The sequence below is a fragment of the Rousettus aegyptiacus genome, unplaced genomic scaffold, assembly GCF_014176215.1.
Source record: "Rousettus aegyptiacus isolate mRouAeg1 unplaced genomic scaffold, mRouAeg1.p scaffold_m13_p_11, whole genome shotgun sequence".
In the NCBI taxonomy this organism is placed as follows: Eukaryota; Metazoa; Chordata; class Mammalia; order Chiroptera; family Pteropodidae; genus Rousettus; species Rousettus aegyptiacus.
Genome location: NW_023416286.1, coordinates 93,525,340 through 93,551,888, shown reverse-complemented (window position 1 = coordinate 93,551,888; position 26,549 = coordinate 93,525,340). Strand labels below are relative to the sequence as shown.

At 60.5% G+C, this 26,549-nt stretch overlaps 1 protein-coding gene across 5 annotated transcripts in view; it reads right to left on the bottom strand.

Annotated features, from left to right (window-relative positions):
* The window catches only part of DLGAP2 (DLG associated protein 2), a 228,210-nt gene that overhangs the window by 97,650 nt on the left and 104,011 nt on the right, over positions 1-26,549 (bottom strand). The gene's annotated exons all lie outside the window — the stretch shown is intronic.

The window sequence follows — 26,549 nt, the reverse complement described above, 5'->3', positions numbered from 1 at the left end:
CAATGTTTTAGAGAATAAATAATACGAATTACACACACTATTCAAAGCAGAGAGAAAGAACTCTTCCTCAATTTATTTTGAGGTCAGATGAACCTTAATTCCAAGGCAAAGGGATTGAAAAACACAGTAGGCAATCTGTTGCCAACGTGCATGCCAAAGGCTAAACGAAACATTAGCAAATGCTGTGCGATATTTCAAAAAGATAAAATACAGCACAAAACTACTGTGTTCATTCCAGGAATGCAAGTGTGGTTTATCATTCGAAAATCAATCATTATTAACACCATGTGAAAGAATAAAGACTAAAAATAGTCATCTCGATAGAAAGCATAAAATTCAATTTATAAATTTTAAGCAGGTAAGAACTGAAAAGGCCTTGTCTTCGCCCAATAAAGGGCACCTACCTGTCCTACGGTAAATGCCGCATTTCGTATGGGAACCCCGGAGCCCCCTCCCCAGCATCTCTGCGTGCCACTTGGGTGCCCGACACACCACTACTATTCAGTGTGGCCTTGGAGGTCCTGGCCAGCAGGATGAAGCCAGATTATGAATACAACAAACCGAAAATAAAACTGCCATTTGTAGCCAATTTACAATGGTGTAGAAAGTCTAAAATATCTACAGAAAAAAGTAAATTGGAATAAATTAGTTGAAGTATAAAAAGATGACTAGAAACAAGGTCAGTAAAACATTTATTTCTATATGACAACAATAAACAATTAGAAAACTGTTAAATCTCTATCTTTAACAAATTGCAATCAAATCCCAGGGAGCTATCCACTGTCAAATGAAGCCACTAAATCCACATAAAAAGCCATGTGGCGGGCAGGCGGGGCCGCGGGCGGGCAGGCGGGCCGAGCCGGAGGAACTGGAACCTAGCAGCAGTAGAGAAATCCGATGGGTGGGACAATGGCAGAAACCTGGGCGGCAGGGCGCTGGCGCGGAGCCTGAGACCAGCGACGCCAACGTGCAGAGCAGAAACCACCGCACACCTGCGCGGTCGCAAGGTCCACGGTGAATGGATTCCTGTCCCTTTGACAAATGCTGCCAGGTAATGGGCAGCCGAACACAGCCACCCCGGAATACGCAGCTCAGGCACGTGATCATTTTGAGCTGAACACAACTGAGAAGAAGCAGGTGCAAGAAACGCTCTCTGCCCTCTGCCTCCGTCTGCCTAAAGGCGGAGCACAAACCTACACAAGCGTCACCCTCCCCACCGCCAGGAAGGAGAGAGTCAATCGCTGGAGACACTGGGGACCCTTACCGGCTGGGGACGGCACGAGGAACCTGCACGGCAACCTGCCTGACGCACCACGAGCTTCCCGTGGCTAATTTGCGGGGCCCCGGCCCAAAGGCAGAAGGGAAGAAGTGCTTCCCTCCCCGCCCCATGCACCTGCTTCGTGCTAGTCACTGAGCTAAGGACAGAAACGCAGAGCTGCATCTGCACGGCGGCTCTGCCAAGGTGTTCTCGGCGGTGTCTCAGGGGAGACGGGCATGTCATTGGTGGGAACAAGCCAGTCCGGGGCAGAGAGGCTGCTCACTGGCTGGCAGACGGGGCTGAAGAGAACAGGTGCATGAGGGAGACGCACAGAAATTCACCCAGAAACGGCGTGGTGGGTGCACGTGTTAAATGTAGAGGTGCAACAGGTCATATTCTGAAGCATTTCAGGTGCCACATAAAGAATTGTACTTGACCTTGGGGCCTTGCTGAGATCCACTGCATATTTAGATTTGTTTTCCAACTCCTTAATCATGGTTGCTACAGACTGAACGTCTTGGATCCCCTCAAATTCGTATGTTGAAATCCTGACCCCTATGTGATGGTGTCAGGAGGTGGGGACTGTGGGAGGTGACTGGTCATGAGCGTGGAGCCCCCATGATGGTGCCACAGAAACCCTCCCCTTCCACCACGTGAGGACGCAGGAGACAGAAACCCGGCGGGGAAACAGGAGACTAAACACGTTAGTGCAGAGGTTCTGGAGAGTGGTCTCATTCCAGCCTGTGCCAGAGAGAAACCCCGCTGTGGGCGGCCACACGCTCGCCTACAACCCGCCAGGTGATAAAACGTCCCACCTTTCCAGGCCCCTTTACGTGTTTCCTTTTTATTCCTGTAACATCTTTGTGCAGAGAACAGGGCGGATCACTTTACGAATGAGAAAACATTGCCCAGTGGTGACAGAAATGACCACTACCATTCGCCCTGCGAGTTCCCTGCAGAGATGAGGTCCCACGAATTGCCAAAATCAAACCTCAGGAAACCTTTATTCCTATGGGTTTCCACTTGCTCTGAGCAAACCTCTCCTGGGAGGAGGTACATAGTTTGGAGAGGAAGATTCACAGCCGCAGTGCTGGTGTGGCTGTCCGCCTGTCGGCATCACCTGTGGCATTCGCTCACAGCTTCCCCTTGACGGCACACTTGTCCGAGGACAGGTCTAGGGCCCCCTGCCTCCCAGCTCTACGGGAGTGACAGTTTTTGAGGCCTTACTGCTCTGGCGAAGGAATCCCGATGGCCAACGGGATGCCGTGGTGCGTTTCACACCTGGAAGACCGCACGTCCCCAAAAGCCTGACAGCAGGGATGTAGGCGAAATGCGCGTCACACGTGTGCCTGTGCACGTGCCACAGGCAGAAACGCCACGCTGTACCTTCTCGCAGAATTTTTACAAAAGGTGTCCTTCTCTGCTGTCCCGAACCATCCCCAACCACGTGTCCGTCCTGAGAACGCAGTCCCCACCCCTCCCGGACCCTCCAGTGCCGGGCACCTGCCCCTCTCGGCCCCCGGTCTGGGGCTGCCAAGGAAGCTGCTGACTGTTTTTTATTCGATGTAAATTATGAGGCGCAGGTGCTCAGGACTGATGGCTTATTTATTGTATGTTCTTTCTGGAAAAGAAAACTTTGTGTAAACCTTTCGGCTTACTGGTGAGCCACCTTCTAATTCTTAGTTTTATTACCAGTTAATACACACAAAAATCTCTACAGCGACCTCCCAGAACATCGAAGATCTTCAGATCCTTGATGAAAAAGCAGAGCTATCATGTCGAATGTTTGAAATGATCCCCCAAATCCTGACACCATGGCAGAACTGCTCACGTAGCAGAAAGTAGAAATTTCTGCATTTCCACAACCTAGGAGATGGCAAAATACTTTGGGATATATGTTTTCAAATCTTTTTTAATAAATGAAAATAAGCTAATTTATAAACTCTCCTGTATAAAATTTTATAGGATGCTTACCAATTATAAACTTAATGAGTTCATTGTGGAAATTATGGGGAATATTTTTAAAAGTATAAAGAAATAATCCAAAATTGAAACACAGCAGTTAGTAAAGTCTGACCAAAGAAGACTGATGGGTGAAGACCAGCGGACGTGAGCAAGGCGCGCCTGTCACACGCTTCAGTGACAGGTCTGAAAAGAAGGTGAGACTTCTGATCGCAGGTGGAATCCGGAGGCTGAGGGCAGGCGAGACGCCGGGACCGCAGGGTGGCGGGTACAGCGGGACCGAGAGCACGTGGGGGGCCAGCCCCCTGGCACGGTGGGCGGGAAGACGCCGGGGGGTCACAGCGGCCCCCAGCGAGGGCACGTGTGTCCGCCCCTGCGGCAGGCCCACCGGGGCTCCGTGTCTGCAGACCCCAGGGCGCACTGGCAGGGGCGACCCCGGAGAGGGGCGCAGGCTGGGGGTTCGGGGCTGGCAGCAGAGGAGCTGCCGTCAGCCCGGGGCCGTGCTGGGATATTGACAACTGGCTGTGACTTCGGGACTTCAGTCCGTGATCTTAAAAGTTCATCAAAATGACAATATGTAATGGTCAAGCGGTGAGAGCGCATTCCTCCCCCGCGAACTGGGAAGGGACAAGTGAGTAAAATAAAGAGACAAGGCCCCACTGCGGACCTGAAACCCGGTTTCAGAACAGAAAGGCTCCTGTGCAGACCACGGGCAGCAGCCTGGAGAGACAGCCCCGCCGGGAAGAGACGGCTCAGGAGAACGCGGACCTGCCAGTGCCCTGACCTCGGACCTCTAGCCCCCAGACGCTGAGGAGCAAACTTGGACGTTGGAGCCTCAGGCTGTGATACCTTGGTGCGGTCGCCAAGCAGTCTAACACAGTAACTTGCATTCCAAAGTGCAGCTCGGGTGTTCGAGTGCACAAGGAGATGACGGGGTGGGGGAAGGGGTGGCTGGGGAGGTGGGCCGGGGGCGGGGCCGGAAGGCGTGACCTACGAAGCGCCTTCGGTGTCTGGGGACCGTCAGGCGACGCCCGTGCGATGACTCAGCTCTGACGCTGACACTGGAGGCCGCAGTGTGTGCCGGGCCTCCTGGGCCTCCGCTGGCACCCCGGCCAGGAACCTGCCTTCCCCTGTGGTCTCGGGCACCAGGTGGCTCTCGAATCCCTCCTGGCACCGCGGGGACACCGCGTCCGGCCGCGGGACTCTCGGAAGGCCGCCACTGACGTGAGCTGGGGCTCTGTGCCAGCGCCTGCGCTGCCAGGGCCATGCTGCCCACGGCCCTCGCGCGGCACCCCCTCGGCTGGCACCACGGCGAGGGGGCCCACAGCGCCCCTCTCTCCCCAAGCCCCCGCTGCAGGCGCCGGGCCGCGCGCCCGCCCACGAATCTCCCGTCGGAGCTGTCGGCAGCGACCGTCTCTCAGAGCCCGGGGTCTGAAACCCGCGGGGATCAGAAACGAGGCCGGACCTGCGACGGCCAGCGCCGTGCCCGGGGGCTCCCTGTCCCGCCGTGACATCGTGCTGCTCGCCCACGAAGGTCCCCTGGAGGAGCGCGGAAGGGCCCCGGACCACGCCGCGGGCCTCCCGTGGGCGAAGGTGGAGGCGGTGGGTCCGGCAAGCAGAGGAGACGCGACCTGAGCGAGGCGCCCTGCGGGAGGGGAGGGCACAGCTCGCGATGACACGTTTTAATCCCATCTCTCAACGGAAAAGTGGCAGCTGGTGACGGGAAGACCAACCGTTCCCGCTGTCGCCTCCCCAGCCCTCAGCGTGGTCACCACATTCGGCGTCCGCGTCCACACACACCTCCCAGCGTGTTTTTCTAGAAGCACGCCTGACCACGGCTAGGTGACTGTGCCGTCCCCCGGGTGGCTCACGCACACCCGTGACAGGTGGCGCCCGTCAGCCCAGAGCAGTTCACAGAGAGGGTCTTCCACGCTTCCCCACGCTCTCCTGCCATGTCCCCACGGACAGGACAAACAGCAGGGCAGTGACATTTGTATTTCCAAAGCGTTTACATCTCTCTGAGGCTCATAAAACCGCTTCAAACTGCCCTCGGCCGGGCACAGGGCCGTGCGCACGCGAGGCCCAGGGCGGTGAGGCCCAGGGCGGCGGGCCCGGCGAGGCGCACTCTCCTCACGGGGCCGGGCTGCAGCTGTTTTGTAAGTCGTGCGATTGTTCTGGGGGCTGAAGATCTTGCTTAGGTATCCCAGCAAACACTGATTTATTTACATCTTTCAACTCAAGAACAGCAACAAAAAAACCACACTTCTTTACTGAGGAAAAGTGCCTAGGCTTCTAATTTTTCTCTAGCTCTATCGAGGTGTGTGTGAAAAATGACACTGTATGTATGTAAAGTGCACAACACGGTGATTTGACGCGCACGTACACCGTGAACTGACCGACCCAGTGGATGAATACGTCTGTCACCTCACAGAGTGACTCTGTTCTTCGGTGTGTTGCTTACGAAGAAGGCGTCCTCTCCTGGCCGATCTCCAGTGCACGGCGAGCACTGCTGACCACGGGCACCGCACGGCACACGGGGCCCGGCCCCGGCCTGGCGTGTGACTGAAGTCTGTGCCCGCCCGGGCGCGCGCCGCCCCACGCCCCGCCCCCGCGAGCCCGGCCTGCTGGGACCGCGCCTGTGAGGTCGTGCAGCGTCCACACCTCCGTCCGCCTGACGTGTCTCCCTGGCACGGTGTCCTCGAGGCACAAACGGCGTGGTGCCCTTTCTGTGGCTGACTAATACTCCACCACGTGACTACGCCACACGTCTAGGCTGTAATTTTATGTGGCCACTAGCAGAATAAAACTGCAAAAGAAATCCATGAAAGCTCTACGTGCAAAGGTCCTAAAATCGGGGGGAAGGAAAATTCTTAATGGCCGCACGGGAGAAAACGGACGGCCCCCAACGAGTCAGGGTGAAGGCAACGGAGTCACTTCACCAGGAGGCTCTGCAGCCCCACACATCATACCAAAGAGCACCCAGACAGACAGACGTCTCCCTTTCCCGTGCTGCAAACTCCTGCTTTCGGCCACTCGCTCTGCATCGTGCCGCGCACTGTTGACGTAAGTGTCAGACGTCTGTGACGCCAGCCGAACCAGCGCTCCACGCCGGCGTCACCTCTGAGTACGCGCCGATTACACGCTAACCGCGCGACCTGGTCCCCAGATGACTGCGCCCAGGCCTTTCTTAATCCGAACTTGGGCGAGACAGGCACAGTCCCCAAAGCCTATTTCTGATACAGTTGAACTTAATTTTTCCAGAAAATGAACTTCTGTTAGGTATCATCCTAAATCCCTTTAAAAGTTACACGATTTGGGGAGTTATGTGAATGCGCATTTCCTATGAGTCCTCCTATGGGTAACACACAGACTGTCGCGATCACCCAGCCCAGCTTCCCGGTTTACAGGAAGACGATTTTCTCATACAATGTTCTTCCACTCTTCTAAGCACGGCAGTCTTCAGAGAGCGACACACAGGGCAGGCACGGCACACACACGTGTCGCCAAGAACCACCGCGACGGCACTGACGGCCGGGGCCCGGAGCCGTCTGCACGTCTGGCTGCGGGTGAACCAGGAGGGGAGTCGAGCACACGCGGCGTGACAGGGTCTGGTGCCCCAGAGACGGCTGTGCTCGTCTCCGGGGCGCCCGCCGGGGCCCACGCAGCAGGGCAGGGGCTGTGCTCGTCCCCGGGGCGCCTGCCGGGGCCCACGCAGCAGGGCAGCGGCTGTGCTCATCCTCGGGGCGCCTGCCGGGGCCCATGCAGCAGGGCAGGGGTCTAGTTCTCAGCACAGGCTACAAAGTCAGCTGCCTGTGTATGAGGCTTTGCGATAAAAATTACCAACGAGAAAATCAAGACTCTGAGGAATTTAAAACTCAATTGTCCAAAGCATCCTTCCCTATTTCTACAATTTATCTATTTTAGATACCACCGTAGCTTTCTGCTCTAAGGCAGAGAGTGTTTACTTGTTGATTTTCTGATAGGCACAGAATGAAAACGTTGCCAATTATTTTAAGAGATCACTGTACCACCCTCTCAGCATGATCTGGGAATAGCTACACTACTCTCGTTTAAGGCTATGTTGACAGTTAAATGCCACCAATATTCTTTAACAGCTGGCCACGCTTAAGCTACGACTAATACTCCCGGATTCATAGCAGTGTGATTTCTGAACAAGTACACCAAGGTTCCAAGTGACATGTTAGCCAACCAGCTGCAGCAGGATATTAAAAGAGCAGCATCGGGATCAGGTAGGGTGCTTCCCAGAGCAGATGCCCAAGGCTGTGTCACAAGCACGCCAGCACAACACAAAGCCAGGGGAACACCCTTCCTACAATGTGGGTCCCCCCAGGAACGTAAAACTCACAGCATCGCCTTAATAAAGACCTCTCATGACCCAGAAGTCAGAAAAACGTCTTTAATGCAACAAATATTACCAGAAGTTCCCAGCGAGCTGTGCATTTCCTGTTAAACACAGCAGCACTCGTGCTCACGAAAGTCACTCACTTTCCAAAAAAACCACACACACACAGACACATACACGAAGGCTCACAGCCATGCACACACAGACGCACACACAGACACACACACACACATACATACGGACAGACAGGCATACATAGACATGCACGCAGACACTCAGACTACACAAGGTACACATGCACACACAGACGTGCACACGCAGACACAGATGTGCATACACGGACATGCGCACCCAGACGTGCACACGCAGACACAGACGTGCATACACAGACATGCACAGACACAGACGTGGATACATGGACATACGCACACAGATGTGCACATGCAGACACAGACGTGGATACATGGACATGCGCACCCAGACGTGCACATGCAGACATGCACAGACACAGATGTGCATACACGGACATGCGCACACAGGCGTGCACGTGCACAGACACGCACACACACTCGCTACGCCTGACTCGCAGTGAGGCTACTAAGGTGGCCTCTCGGATCCGAGAAGCAGCTGGAACGTTCTAATTCCCGTTGGAAAGTCGATGACTGATTTTACTCTGTTACAAGGTAAGCGCATTTGACACTCCTTACGTGCCTGGAAACACACGTGTGCTCTTTCTCAGAGCCCAGGGAGCCACGCACGTGTTTCACACCCGAGGCCCACGGAGCAGAGTGCGTCACGGCCAGGTGGAAGGGCGCACGGGGGGCTCACGGTCAAGGAGAGGGCCTCCAGGCCCAGCGCTCGCCCAGCGGACCGCGTGCGCAGGGTCGCCCACCCCCAGCCTCTAGGCCGGACCTGCACCCCAGATGCGTCCTGGCCCCAGCCCTCCCCGCTTCCTCCCCCAGCTCAGGCCTGCAGTGCGACACCCTCCGCCTGCCATGGGACACCCAGCTGGGGAGAGCCAGAAGCGGGCGGCTGGTTGCCCAGGTGACGGCGATGCCGACGCGCAGTCCGGCCGAGTGAGAACCCCGTGGAGCCTTCCGCTCCTGGCCCGGGGCACAGGAACTACAGGAACGAGGCCTCGACCCTCTCTGCGCCCTGCTCGGGCTGCCTGCACGGGGGTGGCCGGCGGGCCTCGGGCCGGCACAGCGTTTTACGGCGTCGGTCACTTTGGTTCCCTCTCGTCTGTTAAATTTGTTTTCTTTGGACCGCGAACTCGTATCGCTTGAGTTGTCTTTATTATTTTCTTAAATAAGAAACTGAAAATTAAATAAACATACAGCCGCCTGTCTGGAAAGGAAGCAGACCACTAACATGCGCCTCACTGGACAACCTGCTTCTCCAGGTGACTCGGACGGGGCGAGGGGCACCCTGCAGCCGGCAGCCCGGGCAGCTCCGCCGAGGGCGGCTCCGGCCCGCGCGGCGGGCTCACGTGCAGCGCCCCGCGCCCGGCCAACACGGGGCGGCCGTCAGGGCGGCGCCGCAGGGAGGTGGGGCCGGGTCCCGGCGACCCCGCGAGGTGCGCCGCTGTGCCCCTCCCGCGAGCGGCACGGCCGAGGTCGTGTGAAAAGCGTGTGCGCGCTCACACACCGACGGGACGCGAGCACAGCCGTCCGGCGGATTTGAGAACGGGAAGTGAAGCTGGAACCCACCACGCAGGTGTCCGTCTCCCCCGAGCGCAGAGGACCCCCAGAGGCTGCCCAGGGGGCCCCGCGGGGAACGGGAGCCCCGGGAGCGGTGTGAGTGGGCATTAGCGGGCCGCCCCTGCACGCCTTGACACACTCCCACGGGAATCGCAGCTGTGACGTTCGTGACGGGCTTCTGGAGTCACGGAGCTCGGGGCCCCGCCAGGCCATGGGGAGAATGCACTGTCGCCCGCATCCCCTGGGCAGTGGCGTCCCTGCTGAGGCTGCACCGTCCAGCCCTGCCGCGCACAGCGCAGCGGAGTCGTGAGGCCGCCCCTCCGGGACCGCGAGCCATGAAGGCAGGGACGGAGACAGGGGGCTGTGCAGGAGCTGGCTCAGGCCTCGTCCGGCCACACGCCTGGCAGGGACAGACTGAAGCTCCCCTTGGGAAAACGGAGCTATTGCACCAGGCAGGCCACGATGAGGCACTCAGACGCCAAGGGCTGTGGGAACCGGACCTGGGCCAGAAAGGAGGGGCTGCGCCTGAGCTGCTGCCAACGACGGCCCCGGGGGCCCCATCTGAGGGTGAGGTGCAGCACTGGGAACGGGGGCTGCGGGGGCCGCCCTGGGGCCCAGCTCCCTCACCGTGCCGAGGGGCCAGCGCTGCCCCAGAAAGGGGATCATGTGACCAGGAGAAACAGCGAGCGCCACGCGGGGCAGCTTCGGACGGCTCGGGGGCAGCGAGGAAACCTGCGAGGCACTCCACGTCTCAACACGTGCTGAAAACCACACGTTCACGTATGACGCGCGTTAGCCAGGCGTCAGGTCAGCAAGGGCCCGGTGCTGCTCTCACCTAACACAGTGAGGGGAGGAGGTGACAGCAAAATACAAAATAAACGGGGAGCTACATCCGATCGCAAGGCTTCCGCACAGCAAAGAAAACCATCAGCACAATGAAAAGGCAACTATTGAATGAAAGAACACGTTTGCGAATAACACTACTGACAAGGGACTAATATTCAAACTACCTAAAGAACTCACACAACTCGACAACAACCCCGTTAAAGGATGGGCGGAGGCCTGGCTGGACATCTCCCCAGGACGACACACAGGGGGCCAGCAGACGCGTGGAGGTGCTCGCCACCCCCAGTCACCGGGGGGTGCACGTCAGGACCAGGGAGCTGTCGGCTCGCAGCTGTCCATGGCTGTCATCACAGACAAGGCAGAAGTGTGGGTGAAGGCGCGGGGAGAGGGATCCCCGTGCACGGTGGTGCGGCCACTGTGGGGAGCAGTACGGAGGCGCCTCAGAAACGCACCGCCAGAATCACCGCGTCAGCCAGCAACCCCACTTCTCAGTATTTTTCCAAAGAAAAACAAAACTGAGTCGAAAGATCTCCGCGCCCCACGTTCACTGCAGCACCGTTCACAGCGGCCAGGGCACGGGGACGACCTGCGACCTGCGCGTGCGCTGACGGGCGACTGGGTAAGGGACCGGCGGTGCACGTCTGTAACGGAACGCTGCTCAGCCACGAAAAGGATGGCGCGCTGCCATGTGCGACACCATGGATGGATGTCGAGGGCACCATGCCGAGGGAGAAGGCCAGATGCGACAGCACAAAGCTGCACACTCTCACTCACGTGTGGGATACAGAGCGAAAGTGACCAGCAACGAAGCAAAGGGGGCTCCCAGGCACAGACAGCAGAGCGGAGGCGAGCGGAGGGGAAGGGGGTGTGGAGGGCGGAGAGGGGGAGGGAGGAACCGCGGTGACGGGCAGCGGGCACGCAGCAGAGGACGCGGATGTTCAACCACAAAGCTATACCCGGAAACTCACACGTCATGAGCCAACGTTGCCTCAATGCATTTCATAAAGAGATCCGACGTGCAATTATGTGATGAATAATGAAAACAGAAATGTGTATTACAACTGCCAAATAACTGCGGCTTACTCAACGGGCTTAACTTTCTAGAACAGCAGGCACCCCATCTCCCCAGAACTCTGGAGAGAGTTCCTGGGTGACAAAGTCCGCCCCTGACAGGACAGTCCGGTGACAACAATGTGTCAGTCCAGTGACAGGGGACAGTCCAGTGACCACGGATGCCTGTGGCTCCTCCCGGCTGGGCCCCCAGCCCTGGTCTTCAGCTAGTGACACAGTGCTTGGTCCTGGCGCCCCCCACGTCACGTGCAGGGCCACAGAAGGAGCACATTGGCAGCACTGTTGGCCGAGGGCTGCCGGACGGCAGGCCCAGCTCCGGGGGAAGGGCCCTGACAGTGACAGGTGCGCGCGGCCAGCAGCGCTGCTGACCTCCCGCAGCGAGCCGGGCTCCGCGGTGCGCCGCTGCGGTCTCTGCTGCATGTGGTCACACTCAGGGCCACCCCCTAAGGAGAAGGAGGCCCCGCAGCGCCCCCCACCGCCCGTGCGAGCCCGCCGCCCTCACAGCAGCGCGTGCCGTAGGGCAGGGCCGTGGGACCGTGTCTGGGGAGACGTCAGTCCAGACGAGTCGACAGCCTGGCACACAACGTCGCGTGAGCCTTGGCGGGTCACAGGAGGACACAGGCTGCTGTGTGCTGTGACGGCAGCTGTGACGTGTGGCCACGAAGCCTGTCCTTCCGGTCCAGGGACGGGGGCTGCGCATGCCCCTGCGCCCTCCGTGCCCCCCGCCGCCCCCGCCCAACGTGCCGGGGGCCAGCTGACCTCAGACGTGAGAGCGCACGCGCACGGACGCTGGGCACTGCTGCCGCCGTGGGCGGGACCCGGCGGGGCGGGCAGATGGCGGCTCCTCTGGGCACGCGCTCTCGACGTTACAGCGTTCTGCACACGGATTGGAGCCTTACACAATCCCAACAACTGTGGCTTGAAACGAAACTTCCTATGGAAGACTCGAAACCCCCTCAGACCGCACAGCACGTTCTGCAAATGGGGCGTCTCGGCACCGGAGCCATCGACGCCATCTTAGCACGAAACAGCGCAGACCAGACCCGGTCCACACCGAAAGGACGAAGCCACACACGCTTCCATCGGCTCTACAAGGTCAGCTGTGCGGAGCGCCAACACGGTCACTGGCACGGCCCCGGCATCGAGGCCGGACTGCGCTCACGCTGCACGCACTGGCCAGGCCCCGCCCAGACGTGGCCGCCCACACAAGGACGGCCAGCCGCCCGCACTCGGACGCGCCGAGGACATCGGCCCCTCGCAGGCTCGAGCCGCTCTGACGGCCTCGGCGCCTGCACGGAAGCGGCTGCTCGTCCAGCCCTCGGCTGCTCTGGGCTCTCGGGGCCTCGCCGCACACGCCTGGACGTCCCCGCCACCCGGGCGGAGACCGAGGGCGCCGGCGCACACGCCGAGGACACAGCCGCTTCTGCAGCTCCGTGGCCGAGGAGGGACGCAGAATTCTGCTTCTGCAGGAAGTTGCATGAGCACTGCTCACAGTCACCTGCCAATGATGCCGCTTCCCTGGCACTGCTCCTGGGTCACCACAAAGCCTTCCGTGGGCTCCCGGTGCGAGTCCCAGGACCCCGGGGCCAGCAGCTCCTGCCCCCTAAAGGCCCCACGCATGGTGGCACGGCTCCTGGGGTGGCCGTCACCCTGGGTACAGGCTGTAGAACATGTGTAGGGAGTCCTGCAAGTTTCAGAGTCACAGGTCCAAGACCCCAAAAGGGCCCACCTCCTGAATGTCTCCAAATGCCCCCAAAGTGAGCTCAGTGTGACAAGGACATGATAGAGTGCAAGCTCAGACACCAGAGCACCCCTCACGGAGACCTGAGAAGTCACGGAGACCCCAGACACACGCTCCTGCCCCCCGCGCTGCTCCAGTCCCCCGGCCCCTCCCTGCGTCACCAGCTCACGCAGAACGGGGGTCCCGTGAGGACCTCACCTTTCGAAGCTCAGCTCGCACCTGCGGCGGGCTGCAGCAGGCGTCACCAGGTCCTCCCCTCCAGGGCTGCACCACGTGCCCTCCGATGCCTGTCGGGCGGACACGGCACTGACCTTTCCTCTCTCAGTAGAAGAGAACGCGCTTCTGAAAGTCACAAACGTCCCCATCCCCATGCACAAGCTGCTGCAGCCCACGCCCACCCGCCGGGCCCCACGGCACTGCACACTCAGCAAACAGTGACCCATGAGAAGCGCTTTTGTGATTTCTGTGACGTCCACGTGCAAAGACTGGACGGTCACTGCATCTACAGGTGGCGCCCAGCGCGGGGCCAGCTCTCCGTGCAGCCAGCACGCACCTGTCTGCACGCCTCAGCTGCTGCACAGGCCACACCCCTCAGACCTGCCGCAGGGCTGGGCAGCACCATCTGCACGGGACGCCCCTCTGCAGGTCACCACGTCCCCGCTGCACTGGGGGCCGGGAGCCCTGTGCTGGCATCTCAGGCCCTACCTCACATCTGAGGTGATTCATTTCCAAATTAGCTTCCAAATTTCAGAAGTATTTTTGTAGCCACACTGGGATGGGGTGGGGAGAGCTTCCACGATGCAGGCAGAGAGCTCAGGCATGCGGCCGGCCCCAGGACTGTGTCCCGGGAAACTGCTGCACCTAGAGTGTTCTGCAGACTTTTGAAAGAAGAGAGCCAGTGCCGTGTCCAACAGTGAGTGACCCCTGAGGCCAGCGGGAACGGTGGCAGAGGCAGCAACGTGCAGGCCGCGGAGCGGCTCCCGAAACGCGCTGAGCGCAGCCCGTCGACCGGCGCAGCCCCCACCCGCAGACTCACCCTCAGAGACGGCTCCCCATCAGGGCGCCCGCCCTGGGGACCCACTGCGGTGTGGCCTCCGACGGCCGGGCCTGTGCTTCGTTCCCTCTGGTCAGATGTGAAAACAGAGTCCCCACAGAGCAGCAGTGAAGACGTACGCGAAGACGCACTGGTCGGAAGGGTCAGAATCCGCTCGGACTGTCCTGTCTACACCCGCCGCGTCCCACCTACTCAGAGAAGGCGCCTGCCCCGCTGGCAGAGGACGCCGACCGCGCCCCGTCCCCCGTGGGCTCACCACCCGCTCAGCACGCACACCGAGGGGCCGTCTCGGAGGCTCCAGAGGAGCCTGAAGGGCCCGGGGCTGTGACAAGTCAGAGTGTTCACACTGCAGTTCACGGGCGTCGCCATAGAAACAAGACAGCGGAAGATGCGACTGGCGAAGGACTGAAAAATTTAAGCCTCAGCAGAAAACAGAGAGAAGCACGGGAAGCGTTTTACCCAGAAAAGCAGACTGCTGGTTCTCTGGGCCGAACTAGCGCCGTCGCCCTGGGCCCTCCGCCCCGCCCCGGGTGCACGCGGGCCCCCCACCCCTCACCACTGCCAGGGCGACCGGAAGAAACCGCTTTCAGGGCACAACGAAGTTAAAACGTCCGGATTCGTGGAGCCTTCAGCTGCGGGAAGCCTGGCCCCTGCTGAGAATGCTCACCGTCCCAGCCCACTGTGGGCCGCCTGCCTGGCAGGACCTGCTCCCAGAGGAGCCCCCAGGGTGGGGGGGCTCGCCGTCCTCGAGCTCAGCTCCCCAACGTCCACAGGGCTGACGCACCGCGCCGACCCCAGGGGCCAGGGCTGTGGCTATGCACTGCCACAGCAGGCGGCACCGCCCGGCCCGGGGCCCCAGGCCACGCCTCCCGCGTGGAAGCGCCCAGGGCCAGAGCCCCGCCTCCTGGCACAGCTGGCCGCGCGTGTCCGCCCCGCTGGGCCCGGTACCCACGTGTCTGGCCACACGCCGCCTGCAGGTTGCTCTAAAAACATTTTCTGAGAGAATCGACACTGAAATCGGGGACCTGTGGGAGCCTCTGCCAATCAGCTGCAGGCCCCGCCCTGGGGAGGAGGGGGCCCCGCCCCCGATGGGCTTTGGGCTCCGGGCTCCAGGTGCAGACTCCACTCTCCCTGGGGTCAACAGCCTGTGGCCGCCACACAGGGTGCGGAGGTGCCAACCCCACAGTTCCTTAAATAGATTTTCTTAAAATTAATCTTGCGACGGCCCGAATTCCCAGCGGTGGCGCCGTGTGACTGCGGTGGGAGGTCGACGCGAGCCCACTGCATGCCACCGGGAGCACGGGGTCCTGCCTCCTGGTTTACGCGCTGTGCGGCGCGGCCCCTGCTGGCCCACCCGCCAACACACAGACAGACAGACAGACGGCGGGTGCAGAGCCACCTTCGCTCCGAGCTAAAGCCACTGGAGTCGGAGGCACGGACGGTGACTGTCAGCTGCAGGGCAGACCCGGAGCGGCACAGGCCGGTTCCGGGGGCAGCAGAGGTGGGCGAGCAGTCACTGCAGCGCTGAGTCTCACTGTTCAGGTCCCATTTCGTAAGGACGCCGCTGCCATAGACGGCGATTCCTCTGTGGAGCCGGGCGAAGTGAACTGAAAACCTCCGGGAGAGAATCCTCCATTCTAGGTGCCGTGAAGAATATTAATGATTCGTGGGAAGAGACCAAAACCTGAGGATGCGCAGGAGTTTGTAAGAAGGCGACTCCACCCTCGCGGGTGACGTGGGGGTGCGTGGGGCCGGGCAGGACGCGACTGCAGACGCGGGAATGGCGGACGGCGGACCCCGCGGCCGAGCCCGGAGACGCGCCAGGCCGCTGCCAGCTCACAGCGGCGCCGCGCGGCGAGCGAGGGAGGGACGGGCCAGCGACGCGGACCCGCGCCCCACGGGGGAGCCCCACGGGTCCCTGAAGTGACACCGAAGGGCTGAGCCCGTGGCCCGACTCGGCTGAGGAAGCAGCCGCAGGGCCTGAGGGCCACGCCAGCTCTGACGGAGGCTCCGCGGCTCCACGCGGCCCGACGGACACGTGTGTGAAGGCGCGAGGGGCGCCACCCCGCGGCGCGGCCCGGCGCTCGGGCCCCGGCCCCCGGCCCCCGGCCCCCGCAGACACCCCTGCGCTGCAAAGGCCGCGAGGCCCCCGGGCGCAGGGGGCGCTCAGCATTTCGCAGCCGCGGAGCATTCCGAGTTGAGGGTGGGCGCTGCTGCACACACACGCGGCGGCGGCAGCGACTCCCCGACGGGCTGGGGGAGCAGGAGCGGGCCGCTCCGCGCGGCGTCTGCCCCTGAGGGGCCTAGAACAGGGCGCGCGGGCTCGGGGGGACCGAGGGCCCAGTGCGGCACGCTGGGCGGCAGCGTGGCACGGCACTCGAGCTCTCAGCCCCCCGGGGACGGCGGTGGAACGCACCGGCCGCTCTCTTTCACGCAGCAAGGGAGGGACGCGCCGTGCTGAGGCCGTCCTCGTGGGGAGCCGCAGCTCCGCACCCCGCATCTCCGCACCCCGCATCCCGGCACCCCCGCAGGCGCTCGCTCCTTCAAGAGCCAGACACGTGCATCGCTTTGCACACAGGGGAAAAATTTACCGCGGTGCAACATGAGCCTTTTGCACTGGTGCTTACACGTGAAAATTGGTAGTCTCAGATTCTCTTTTTAATATACACTTTAGAAACGTGTGTCCTAACAAAAGACTAAGAACTATCACATAAATTGTCCCATAAATTCTGATTCTCAACGATTTGTGATGTCAGTGAGTATAATTATGAGCTTATCCATCTCTGTACTCACACTTACATAATCACAGAATGTTAATATCTACACTTAAGGAATGAATAATCTCAATTCAAAATATTCCGAGTACAAACTTGAGTAATGAAGTCAATACAAATGTAAACTTCATAAAAGAGCTGAAATGACTTCAAAATTCCCCATAACGTCTGGTGTTTCCTGAAGTCAAGCGAAGAGCCAGGAATTAGGTGACTGCTTTCCCACCTCTGAACAGGGCAGGGCTCTGTCCCCTGTGGAGAGGCCAGGTGTCCCACTGGCCTCTGGAGCCTAAGGGAAGGCGTGGCTGTCAGAAGTCCGCTTCTGCCCTTGCAGGACAGCTGACACTCACGTCACCCACGTCCCTTATGTAAGACCCAATGTGGAAAGTCCTTTCAAAGGTTAGCACACTCCTCTCCGAAAATGACTTCTTTTGGGGAACAAAGAATTTGTAACTGAGTGCATTCTTCGTTGCCATGACTAACAGTAAACCTGCAGTCAGAGCTCATAACTAGGACATTCATGGTGGCGGAGATATATTTTCTTCCTTTTTTATGAATTTCAATGTCTATTTAAACATTTTGATATAACTTACTGTAAGTCTATAGCAGACCCCTTTATAAAGAAGTTTTATGAAACATTTTAAATGGCAAGACTAGGCGATAGCACCTGAATTCTACCATACCCTCATTCTGAACGGTCTCAGGACTAGCCTGTCTCGAATTCTGCTTTTCCCCACTCGCAGCGGTCACCACCGATTGTCTCCACAAAGTGACGTTCTGCTCCTCGCCGGTTCTGTAATCCAGGTAAAATCGTACAGAAAGGAAGCGGGTGTGTCCACCGCCCTGCGTGGCGAAGCCTCTGCTCACGCGGCAGTCCCCGAACAAGCCGCTCACTCTCCCTGCAGGAGACACGCGAAGGGAGCCGGCGGAGACAGACCGGCCCAGCCGGGGGCCGCCCTGTGCCAAGCCCGCACCTGCCAAGTGCCGACCCTCTGCCGAGTGAGCTCCAGAGCATGTGCTTCCCCTCTGGGGTTTCATCACCCACGAGCATGTGGCCAGTCCTCCTCTGAGAGGCGCGGCGCCCCTCAGGTAGATGTTTCTCCACTGGTACCCAGGATGGCTGTTCCTACCCTTACCAGACCCAGACAGTACTGCTGCTCCCCAAAAAGGGTATTTAAAAAATGAAGAGAATGTAGAAATGTCAAGACTAGCAAGAGTCGAAATGGAAAAGTCTGAAAAAATGTTTTTCTCATTTTCGCAAAAAGTCCATGGAACTGTTTTTGAGTCACAGACAGAACACACCTCGAGCATGGATTTTAACCTGCTGCCTGGGTCCCAGCTCCGAAAGCTTGACATAGAAAGTGACAGGAAGGTGTCCACCGCTCCCACCACACACCGCAGGGGTGGGGACTCGCGCAGATGCCGGCCTGCAGGTGGCCTGCCCTGCCCACAGGGGAGGGGGGTGGCCCCAGCATCCGCCTTCCGTTGGGAAGTCCTCCTCTGACTCAGTCTGGAGGTGAGTGGGCATCTTCCTGTCATCTCGATTAGGGCTTAAAGGACCAGCGAGAGACCAACGGCAGCCTTGGAATCCACTCAGTGCTGCAGAGACGGAGTATCTGTGCCCGACGGTCCTTCTCTCTGACACTGCATGACACTAAGTTCAGAACGTGTGACAGCGTCTTCAACTTTGTAGAGTTCCTAGTACAGGGACAACTCGGCGAACCATGACTGAGGAGCACGGCGCTGGTCAGAGGAGAAACACCCGACGTCGACAACGGTCTTAATCGGGAAGTGAGTACCGCAGACAGCTGAGGCCATCACTGAGTCCACACTGCGAGGGACCAATGCGACGTGACTGCCAGGGCCTGCGGCCCCAGCGGGCAGGCGGCGGGCGCTGACTGCGAGCAGCGGTGTTTCAGGGACTAGCGGACGTTAGGACCGCAGCGGGCTCAGGCCTCACTATTCCAACTGGGGAAGAACGGGGAGCAATTCATCAATGCAAATTTAATTAGATTTTGTAATCGTCTCCTGAATAAAGCCTCATTTTAAATTTTAATATACCAAACACAATACCTGTGAACGCAAATGAAGAAATACACGCATTACCTCATTATTCAACAATCAAGACATTACAGCCTCCCCATCTCCAAAAGCCCCCTGCATCTTGGTCTTCAGAACCCTAGGCCACACGTTACTCTCTTCATGCGGTACGTTTCCCATGTGGTCCAGGAAACTGGACAGTGCTCCAGAGGGCTCTGAGCCGGTATAAATTCGCCAGTTAGGAGTGACGTTCTACCTGGATGACATCACCGTCTGACTTGTAACTGGACCGGAGGGGACGGTCTCCGGGTGCAGGGTGAGCTGACCAGGCCGGCACCCGAGAGGCTCTCGCTGGGCGGCCAGCATGTGGGCACCGGGGACAGAGCTCGTGCGCGTCGCTTTGTGACAGGAAATGCGGGCGGGCTCCTTCCCATTTGCCCGGCCCCTTGGCGGGGGCACCGGCCCTCACGGCGGAGGCACGGCGTGACGCGACGCGCCCACCAGCACGCACGGCGCTTTCTGGAAACCAAGGCTGCCAACGCAGCAGCCCACGGCCGCGCCCCCCAGCCCGGCATGCAGGGCGTCGAGCCCCCGCCCCACAGGCCCCGCTGACCCGTCCGCAGTCCGTGACACCCGCAACAGGACGGCGGCCGTGACCCGTGCGGACGCCAGGCTGGGGGAGGTGCGCTCTTGGGCCCCTGCCGGGCTGCCACTTAACCCCCTCCCGGCCCTCGTGACGCCACGCACAGTGCCCAAACGCCGTCCCCGCCCCGCCGCCTTCCGGCTTGAAACGACTCCTTTCAGCTCTGGCATCAAAATGCACTTCAAAGCTCGGTCCCAAGCTGCTCCCTCTGTGCGGCCGTCACTGATGCTCCAGACCCACGCTGAGCTGACGCCCCAGCCCCGGGCCCGCGGCACTGCGCGGAGCTCTCTCATGAAGTCTGCTCGCTCGCGCGGGTCACGGCCACTCGCGTCTGTGACTGTCCTCCCAGCTGGACGCCCCGTGCAGCGCGAGCCGCGCCGTGGGCTGCAGCCCCAGAGCCAGCACCGAGCAGCAGCGCCGCCCCCCACCCCTCCCCGCTGGTCCGTGGCCAGTAGCTGTCCGCAACACAAACGCGGAGGGCTGGAACTCACGCCTGGGCTGGGGGACCCGGCTGCGTGAGGGAGCCACACCCAGCAGCCTCGGCGGCATCTGACGGCCAAGTGGGTCTTTAACATCCCATCTGTTACTCAGCAGGCAGTTGTCTCTGTCCTGATTTTGGATTTTTTGAAACTATTTCAACAGAACAGTCCAGCAGAAATCAAAACATTACTTCCTTAAAATATATGTCATATAGTAAAGTAAATACATACGTATTTACTTACATTTATATTAAAATTGTGCCTAAGAAAATGAAAGGACAAGCAATGGACTGAGAAGAAACATTTGCAAGACGTATCTACTAAAGAACCGGTATCCGAAGAACTCTTAAGTCATCAAGAAACAACTCATCTTAAAAATGTGCAAAAGACCTAGACAGACACCTCCCCAACAAGTGTTCCCGGACAGCAAATGAGATGCGGAAAGATGCCAACGTCATACGCGCGTCGTGCACGAGAGTTCTCGCGAAGCGAGATGTGTCCTTACCACAGGACCCAGCGGTCACGTGCCGCGGTGTTTACCCGACTGAGCTGAAACTTCTGCACACAGAGTCCCGCACTCGCATGTTCACGGCAGCTTTATTCACAATCGCCAAAACTCAGAAGCAACCGAGCTGCCCTTCAGCAAGTGACGCGTAAGCCGTGGTCCGTCCAGGCGGTGGAACGTCGAGCCATGAACACGCACGAAGGAGCCCCGGATGCGCACTGCTGAGCCACAGAAGCCCGTGGGAGAAGGCTCCAGGCTGTGCGAGCCCGACGCGGCGCCATTCTGCGGCAGGCGGGCTGCCACGCGGAGACGGTAGAGGGGGAACGCGGAGCGCACGCGGCCGGTTCACGCCATGCGATGCTCACGGTGCACACACGCCACTGCGCACCGGGCCACGCCCACAGAACACGCGACGCGGAGGGCAGAGCGTGTGCACCGGGGCCTTCGGTCAGCGACAACGCATCAGTGCGGGTCTGTCAGCTGTCACAAACGCGCCGCACCCAGGCGGGACGTCGGAGTGGTAGAAGGCTCACGGCGGGCGGACAGAAACTCTACTCCCTGCTCCATCTTTCCATAAACCTAAAACTGCTCTTACGAGTAAACTCCACTGATTTTTTTGAAATAGTGCTGGCTGCCGTCCACGCTACTCTAGACGAGGAGATGCTCTGAACCAGGAGAGGACCCTCTGCTGGGCCGGCACGTGGAGGCGGCTGAGGAGGGCGGGGTCCAGCACCAGTGCCCTTTCAAAGGTCGGGAAGTAACAGACGCTGGACACCTGCCTGGGCTGGGCCTTCATGCGCGCACTCACGCTCCAGAGCTGGCGCGGCCAGAGGGACACGGCGTGCGACGGCCTCTGGCTCGTGCACGAGAACCCAGACTCTCAAGCTGAGGGGTGGCGCGCACATGCCGGGAGCCCAGCGGCGTCACCTGGGAAGGGTGGGCCAGCTCCCTGTGGACGGGGCAGTGCGACAGATCGGAGACGTGGCCGCAGCGCTCAGGAGACCACGGGCAGGCCGGGCACTTCCCAGCAGTGCGCCCGGCGCCTGCCGTCTGCTCAGGGCATCGCGGGAGCCCAGGAGCTGCGTCCCAGGTGTGACTCAGGAGCAAACCGACGGGCGCCTCCGAGCAAGTCCGCCTACCGCTGTGGACCGGTCAGCGGAGCGCCCTGAATGCACCTGGGCCCAGCAGCCTTCTGCTCAAGTGGAGTGTCTCGGTGGCCATCAGAGCGACGGGGCGAAGCGCTTCGGAAGCGGAGGCCCCGAGAGCACCCCCATCCCCTGCTCCCAGAGCGCAGAGAGACGCCACGGCTACGTCCCAGGCCAGGTATTTCTGAGCATCCCCCAAGTCCACGTGTTGAAGTCCTAACCCCCAGGACCTCGGAATGGGGCCTCGTTTGCGGATGTGATGGGTTAGGATGAGCTCACGGTGCAGCAGGTGGCTCTGACCGACATGGCGGGCGTCCTTACAGAGGGGGATCAGGACACACACACGCACTGGGACAATGCCACGTGAAGACGGGGCCAGGGAGGGCCGATGCTCCCCACGCCAGGGAGGGCCAGGCTTCCTGAAGCCCCGAAGCTGGGAGGGGCCTCAGAAGGAGCCCAGCCCGGGGCCCATGACCCAGGACTTCCAGACAGACCCTGAGACCGTTGGCGTCTGTCCTGGAAGCCACCAGTCTGCGGGGCTCTGCTAGGACCGCCTGGGAGACTGTGCCCGCGGCGTGCTCGGCCCTGTGCTGGGGGTGGAGGGCCTGCAGCACCTCCCGGACCCGCGCACGCCAGGAAGGGCGAGCAGGCAGCCGAGCCTCAGCACGCCGCACGTGCGGCGACGGGGCCCGCAGTCAGGGACAGGGCCGGTTCCGGTCCTTCACCAACGGGGGTGCGCACAGGTCGGGCACAGCACCAGGCCTGGCTTCTCGGCACAGGGCCGGAGGCACGCGTGGGGGGTCTGAACTGCCATGTCTCCCCTGGAATCCCCCTCGCCGGGTCCGTGCGGGGACAGCACAGAGTCCGGCATCGTCACCACCTCCACCTATGGCAGCGCCCGGCCCACTCGGCCAGCGGGACGCAGGCTCACCCCACGCGTGACTTTCTGCCGTCTCCGGCACACACGCCAGCAACACTGCCCCCAAACGTGTGCGCTCAGAAGCTGCATCGTCCCGAGCAGAGCCTGCGGCGTGGACGGAGCGCGGGCCGCAGGTGTCCTCCGGAGGACACCCTCTCTGAGACAGCGTGCGGCGAGTGGACAGGTTTCATCCGAAACGTTCCCCAGAGGCAGGCGGGGGGACTCCACGGAAATGTGTCGTCCACGCGGAGCGCACGCCCGGGGACGAGGGGGACGCCCAGGGTGTCCATCCGGCGGGAGGCTCTGCAGGGGGAGCACGTGAATGGCAGGCTGCAGAGTGGCACCGGCGAGGGCGGCCTTCCCGGAACGCGCCCGCCCCCCAGGACGCAAGCGACGACTCTGGCAAGTCGAGCGGCCACGCGCCGACCTGTCCGGGTGCTCACGGCGACTCGCGGAGGTTTACGAGCGATGCAGCCGGAGCTGCATTCTCCTGAAGACGGTGCCACCATCTCGCCGGTCACGAAGCAAACGGAAGAGGGAGGGACGAAGACGAGGCGAGCGTGCCGGCTCCTCCTCCGTGCGCCGCCGGCCTCCCCGCCGCGGGCCTCCCCGGCCCTCCCTCGGGGCCTCGCAGCACTCGCCGCCCTCCCCCTCGCCAAGGATGAGCCGCGCAGCGGGGACGCACCGCTGAGCACGCGGACACGGAGGACACGGAGCGTGGCTCACGTGCACGTCGCCCGCGCGGCTCGCGAAAGCCCCGCCGCCTCTCTGAACCGGACGGCAGGACAGTCGGGACACAGTGCACGGAGCAGGTGTGCACACGCATCTAAGGAAAATGTTACGCACACCCAACGAGGGAGTAAGCCCAAGCCACGGTGGGGGGGGAAGGGGGTGGAAAGAGCGGGCAGCGTGGGGACGGTGGCCCCGGCTGCCCGCCCTCAGAAACATGGCCGCCCCCACACCGCCCAGTGACAGCCCGACACCAAATCACACCCACATCGTCCGTCTGAACGTCAGCTGAGCCGTAAAAGGGGCCCGCCAAGCCAAGTGGGCCCCCCGGTCCTCTCGTGCCCGGCATGACCCGGCATGACCCGCCAGCCCCCGCGGTGGTCTCCCTGCGTGGGAAGCTCAGCGCAGCCCCCGCTTTGCAGGCCGCAGCCCCCCCCCCACCCAGCTCACCCCGAATGCTGGCTGAGGGGAGCGGTCTCCACGGCTGCTTCCCTTCACGGTCTTTCCCGTGGAGGGAGGGAAGCTAGAAACAAGGTGGCTCCTTCCCAACTGGGCTTCTGTTCAGAGCGAGTACACGTCAGACGGATCACAAATCCCGCCTGTCACCGTGACGCTCCCCAGACGCGTGGGGCCGCATGTCTGGTGTCCTGCGTTCGCACGGACTTCTGGGTGGCGGCGGAGGGCGAGGCCGCGAACCCGGTGCGGGATGCGCGCCATCACGGCAGAGCGGCCGGCCGCGGCCCGAGACTGAAGGACGGGTGAGGCTTTGCCAATTCTCTGGGAGGACGCGGTGACGTTACATGCGACCACGCAGAGCCACGCGCAGAGGCCATGTCAGGAACTTCCAGGTGACATTCACCTTCCTCCCCGAACCGGCTCCGCGCCAACCTTCCTGCGGGAAGTGGGGAAACCCAGCACGCCGTGCGCACAGCGGAGGCCAGGAGGGGCGAGGCGTGTCCTCCCCACACACGCCGCACACCGAGTGACGAGCCGATCCGGGCCCCTGAGCACCAGCCGCGTGCGCGACCACACAGAGAGCCAGGCACAAGGGTCCCCAGCAGGGCCTGTCCCTCGGAGGCCCTCAGGACGCACTCAGGATAGCTCGGTGCTCCTCCCGGGCACCGCGCGCCTAGCGACCCTCAAGCGCCCGGCCGCCCGAGAAGGCTCTCTGGGCCGCCGCCGAGCGTGCTGATGGACAGCCCAGGGAAGTGACCTGGGGACTCAGGTGAGTGCGATTCAGTCCCCGATCAGGCGGGTGAAGCAGCCGCGGAGGCGTGGTCGCAGGAAGGGGACCTGCCCCACGGCCCGGGTGCGGGGAGGACACCGCACCCCCCGCACACTTTAGGGGTGATGAGAAGCGCACCATGACGTGTGGCACCACATTTTCTGGGAGCCCCCCCCCTCCACCAAACAGAAGCAAAACACTTTGTATGACAAATGGCAGAAATGGGAGATTCCTGCCTAAATATGCTGCTCTCAATCCCTAACTATGCTTTTAACAAACGTGTGGTCAGAGAAACAATTTCACAAGCACTATTCTCTAAATAGAAATGCTATGACTTTTTTCCCTGATGCGAGTCACATGAAAGATGCTAATTTTACTACCAGTAATTATCTTAAAATAATCATGAATAAAATAACGACCCAATGATCGAATCTCTGGGAACCGCTGTTTCTTTGAGAAAAGCTCCCTGAGTCAGAGGCCCTCGCGGAGCCTCAGCGGACCCTGCCGCTTGTGCGCACGCGCCGGAGGGAGCAGCTTCGTCTTTTAAATGGGGAGGGGACAAAGGGCGTCGCAGGGGGAGTGCAGGGTGCGCTCGTTCAGAACCCCCGGCACGCGGTGCACACGGCGCAAGAAAGCACATGCGGTGTGGGCGCGCCTGCCTCTCCCCCGAGGCCCACGCCCCAGGACCGCGGCCGCCCCACTGCGTCCTGCAGGGCGGCCTCTGCGCCAGGGGTCCGCCTTCACGGGGCCCGGTGGGTTCTGTGAGCGCGGTGCGTGACGGAACAGCGTGTGAGGATGTGTGTGCACTGTGCACATGGGCGTGACGGGGTGTGTGTGACAGGGTGGACGGGTGTGTGTGAGACGGCAGACAGGGGTACATGTGTGTGCGTGTGTGTGCGGGGTCACGTGTGCAGGCGTGTGCGCACATGTGCGCGTGTGTCGGAGGCAGGTGTGTACAGGCGTGTGTGTGGGTGTGCACGTGCGGGGCCACGTGTGCAGGCGTGTGCGCACGTGTGCGCGTGCGTGTCAGAGGCAGGTGCGTGCGGGGCAGGTGTGTGGGGGGCGGGCCCTGGCTTCCCTCTGGACAAGCATCCGTGCCACCGCAGCACACCGGGGTCTGGGGGGAGGAGAGCCTGACGCGGCCGGCAGAGCTCGGTGGTACGTGTCCCAGGTGCGGAGGGTCCCGTTCAGCCTGTGTTGACACTGTGTTTTTAGAGGATATCAGTCTAATCCGCTATTCAAAGACGCCCCATGTTTAAGGTAAAGAAAACCAGCAAACTCAATGGTTTTTAAGTTAACGTGGCCTTCCTCTACAAAATGAAAAGTGTGTTGAATTCTTTCGGCTGGTTTTGAAAATTCTAAGTGGGGCACAACGCCCCCAGACCGCATTCTCGGTTGAGTGCGGAAGATCTGTTGCCTGTCGTGTTTAAAACATGGTGCGTCCCTCTCGTGGTTACGTTCTTTCGATTTTAACACTATTACTATCCATCATGCATTTTCAGGTTTTTCACTCTTGTTTTAGCCATAAGTAAACTGAAGTGGCTTGGTTAAAAAATATATGATATTCATTACTTGCAAATACTTATTACTGCATATGGGCTACTAGTCAAGAGCAAGAATTAAACTCAGTCGGAAAATTCCCTACTCCTGGGGTAGGTGTCTGCTTGTGCCCACGACCCCATACCTGTCATGCACGCAGTGACCCTCAGTGAAACTCTGCCGTGGCCCAATTCCCCTGAGAGGCCCCCAGTTCTTAATTGTGCCTCTGGGGATCAGGACACCCAGAGTGAGGGCGACAGGGGTAACGGGGTCCCGGCGAGCGCTGTCAGCAAGGAACACTGGTTTGTGGCGAGAAGGGCCACTGACTTGTCAGAGGCCACGGACTAGTCCACTCTGACACCGGCCTCTCTGTGGAGATGTGCCTGAGCTTCGGCGACAAAACTGTGAATGAAATTGCCAACATTCACCTAAATGTGGACAAACCGATCGCATCTCCTTATCGCAACTGCTCAGCTCTGTAGGAGCCCCCAGCTACAGCTACGATGAGGCGTCTGGTGACCCACAACAGCGACTTTTAGGACCAGCCAGAAGCTCGGAG